The sequence below is a fragment of the Mustelus asterias genome, chromosome 20 (genome assembly GCF_964213995.1).
Source record: "Mustelus asterias chromosome 20, sMusAst1.hap1.1, whole genome shotgun sequence".
In the NCBI taxonomy this organism is placed as follows: domain Eukaryota; kingdom Metazoa; phylum Chordata; class Chondrichthyes; order Carcharhiniformes; family Triakidae; genus Mustelus; species Mustelus asterias.
This window is the reverse complement of record NC_135820.1, coordinates 61,125,785-61,129,873: the sequence shown is the minus strand read 5'-3', so window position 1 is coordinate 61,129,873 and position 4,089 is coordinate 61,125,785. Positions and strand designations below refer to the sequence as shown.

General features: G+C 40.8%; 1 non-coding gene and 1 pseudogene across 1 annotated transcript; both read right to left on the bottom strand.

Annotated features, from left to right (window-relative positions):
• Positions 1 to 252: 252 nt before the first annotated feature.
• LOC144508825 (U2 spliceosomal RNA) lies at positions 253 to 394 on the bottom strand (annotated as a pseudogene).
• A 751-nt stretch (positions 395 to 1,145) lies between these two features.
• Positions 1,146 to 1,345, bottom strand: LOC144508769 (U2 spliceosomal RNA). Its single transcript, XR_013500334.1, has one exon. It is a non-coding gene; the product is annotated as a U2 spliceosomal RNA (small nuclear RNA).
• Positions 1,346 to 4,089: the final 2,744 nt, after the last annotated feature.

The following is a 4,089-nucleotide window of genomic DNA, read 5'->3' as shown; positions in this document are numbered from 1 at the left end:
GTGCGTCACTTCAACATTATCTTTGTGAAATACCTTTCCGTTTGCCGTAACGTTGAAGTGCACTGAATGGCCTGAAGTTTTCTTTTTGTATTTTTATTCCAATTCAATCAAATCAAGTCCAATTCAGAGTCTCAACAAGTTGAGACATTCCCGATCCTTGCTGACAAGACAGGGCTCTCACCTCCTGTCTTGGGCTTGATCTACATGATCCAAGTTGATTGGAGTAGGAATAGCTCCTCCTCCAAGGTTTGATCTCATTTGCATCTTAGCCAAAAGGCCAAGATGCCGCTTTTTAAAATTGCTTCAAATGAAGCTAAAATGTAACCTAATGACTTCAACCAAGCACAGCGTGTCGATACTACACTTGATCTTAGCCAAAAGGCCGAGAAGTGGCCTGAAGTTTTTTTAAATTCCAATTCAATCAAATGAAGTCCAATTCAGAGTCTCAACAAGTTGAGACATTTCCGATCCAAGCTGACAAGACAGGGCCTCCACTCCTGTCTTGGGCCTGATCTACATGAGCCAAGCTGATTGGAGTAGGTGCAAGTCCTCCTCCTCCAAGGCTTGATCTCATTTGCATCTTAGCCAAAAGGCCGAGATGCTGCTTTTAAAAATTGCTTCAAATGAAGCTTACATGTAACCTAATGACCTCAACCAAGCGCAGCATCCTATCCATACTACACTTGATCTTAGCCAGAGATCTGAGTTTTTAAAAAATACTTTTCCAATTCAATCAAATCAAGTCCAATTCAGAGTCTCAACAAGTTGAGACATTTCCGATCCAAGCTGACAAGACAGGGTATGCAACTCCTGTCTTGGGCCTGATCTACATGAGCCAAGCTGATTGGAGTAGGCGCAGGTCTTCCTCCTCCAAAACTTGATCTCATTTGCATCTTAGCCAAAAGGCCGAGATGCCGCTTTTAAAAATTGCTTCATATGAAAATGAAGCTTAAATGTGACCTAATGACCTCGACCAAGCGCAGGCAACCCATACCACACTTGATCTTAGCCAAAAGGCCGAGTTTTTAAAAATACTTTTCCAATTCAATCAAATCAAGTCCAATTCAGAGTCTCAACAAGTTGAGACATTTCCGATCCAGGTTGACAAGACAGGGCCTTCACACCTGTCTTGGGCCTGATCTACATGAGCCCAGCTGATTGGAGGAGGGGCAGGGTTCCTCCTCCAAGGCCGGATCTCATTTGCATCTTAGCCAAAAGGCCGAGATGCCGCTTTTAAAAATTGCTTCATATGAATATGAAGCTTAAATGTAACCTAATGACCTCAACCAAGCGCGGCATCCTATCCATACTACACTTGATCTTAGCCAAAAGGCCGAGATGCTATATTTGCATTGCACATATGAAATAAACTAACCACAGAAAGTTAAGTCTTGTCCAAAACTGCCTGACAATCCTTTTAACAACATGCTAACTCTGTCATTCAATCTCACTAAAAAGTAGCCATTATGAGTGCCTTATTCCTTCAGGTTTTAGTTGGTGAAAGATTTAAAATAGTTTTCTTTCTTTTTGTCCCTCTTATTATTTGATCATTCTTTCCCTTTCTTCTCCTCCTGCATCCAATTTGACATTGAATTCATCCAATCTAATTTCTTTCTCAGTTCTGGCACTGCTTATTTCACAATCCTTGAATCTTATAGCTTAAGGAGGTAAACACTGGGTTTGCCATGCCTTGAGAAAGCAAATTATGGTAGTTCTTTTAAATTAGAAATATCACAGTAATTTTCAATAATGGTGACCACAGTAATGTTCCTCAAATGGTGTTCAAAAACATCAAAGTTTGCTGTTAAAGAAAATGAATAAAATACTGTCAGATGGTTTTGGAAGTAACTCTTTGATTCATCCAGTTCCTATTCCTTAAAGAGAAATGCAACCAAAAATGTTTTACACCAGCCTTTATGATATAAACACTTAGCCGAGAGGGGAGCGAATGGCATAATGATAATAACACTGGACTAGTAATCCTAAGACCCAAGGCAATGCACAGGGGAGCAGGGTTCAAATCCCACCATGGCAGATGGTGAAATTTGAATTCAATAAAATTCTGGAGTTAAGCCATTGTCGGTTGTTATAAAAAAACCCATCTGGTTCACTAATGACCTTTAGGGAGGGAAGTCTGCCGTCCTTACCTGGTCTGGCCAACATGTGACTCCAGATCCACAGCAATGTGGTTGACTCTTAAATAAAAGCAAATTACTGCGGATGCTGGAATCTGAAACCAAAAGAGAAAACGCTGGAAAATCTCAGCAGCTCTGGCAGCATCTTTAAGGAGAGAAAAGAGCTGACGTTTCGAGTCCAGATGACCCTTTGTCAAAGCTCACGTGGTTGACTCTTAAGTGTGCTCAGCAATGGGCAATAAATGCTGGCCCAGCAAATGATGTCCTCATCCCACGAGTGAATAAAAAAAATTATTTTAAGTCAAATTTCATATTTCTTTGTTTGCTTGAAAACTATTAATATTAGTGATTTTGCTTACAGTGTCAGCCCTTGCTCTGTAGTAGCATCCTCTTGCATAGATGGAAACAATTTATCTAAATTGAAATGCTAAGCTAGGTTAGAGAATTATATGAAAGAAAATCATACAGAGAGTGAATCTTTTTTTGTAACTGGATGGAAGAGCATTATGTCATTTAGTTTTAGAAATGCTGTGTGAAACTCACTTGTGAAAAACCGTTAGAAAAAGGAAGAGAGAACATGGAACAAAAACAGAAAAATGCTGGAAAATCTCAGCAGGCCTGACAGCATCTGTGGAGAGAGAGTAGAGCCAATGTTTCGAGTCTAGATGACCCTTCATCGCAGTTCTGACCAAAGGTCAGCCAGGCTCTATTCTCTCTCCACAGATGCTGTCAGGCCTGCTTGGATTTTCCAGCATTTTTCTGTTTTTGTTTCAGATTCCAGCATCCACAGCATTTTGCGTTTATCTTAAAAGAGAACTTGGGCCCAGTTCTTCAGAACTGGTACTAAATGCCCACGCCAGTAGGAAAACCAAAGTGTTTGCTATCTGTAGGCAACTTCAAACCAGCTAAGTGCTTTTCACTTTCTCTTTTGTGTAAATATTGTGGCTAGGAACAATGGGGATACTTGAGATGCATTCAAGCATGAAGGGAAAGGTAAATAAAAATAGCTGATTGGAGGCTAAGTAGAAACCCATTAAGCAGGCAACCAGATGAGAGTTAAAAGGACTGAACTGAAATTGAATGGAAACAAAGATTTACAAAGGGTTGGAAGGTATTTCAAAGACTCTGAGCTTTCTGCGAAGGCTCAGAGACTTCAAATAAAAGCTGCACAGATAGAATGGGGCTGATTAAACAGCTGCGCAGCAGGCCACCCCCCATTAAAATGACACCTCCTCTCTATCAGAGGACTTCAAAGGGGTCTGGAGCTTCTGAGAGTGCGAAAACCAAAATCTCTGATGTGATTTAAAAGCCTACCAAGTGACCAGGGAGCATGGAGATTAAAGTGACCAGGCCACATCAAGCTTTTCACAGCTGACAGGCAGGAATGAAGATGTTGAGCAGAGAGCTGCCTGAGGTCACTATGTCAGGGGTGATCTTCAGGTTTGTCAAGGCTAGAAGACCGGGGAAATACATTTTCAAATGTAAGTTCTGTGTCTGAGGCACTAACTCACACCAGAAAAAATGGTAAAAGCAGCAAACTGCTTCTGTCACACAGGTCACAAGCGACGGTTGTAATGCTAATGTTTCCTCCTTCCCTTTCTTATTGTCCACAAATTTGTCATTTCTGTATCTCTCTTTTTCCTCTTTCCCTGCTTCTTTTCACATCCTAGCTGATTGCGGGAGGCAACAGTTTTCCATCTTTCTTTCTTTAATTGCCCAGTGAAAGAACCAAAGAAAAATGCTAAAATATACTGGCCCAATCTATACACAGAGATCACAATCCTATGGTGGGAGATTAGAAATCAGATTATCACACCCTGAGCCCACAAGGACAGGAATTGTATAAATGTTGTAAGGATAATGTTGGATTATCAAATTCACTGTTGAACACCTTGATTGCTATACAATTGTGACCAGGAGAATTTCATCCAAGGAAAGCAAGCAACCAAAGCTT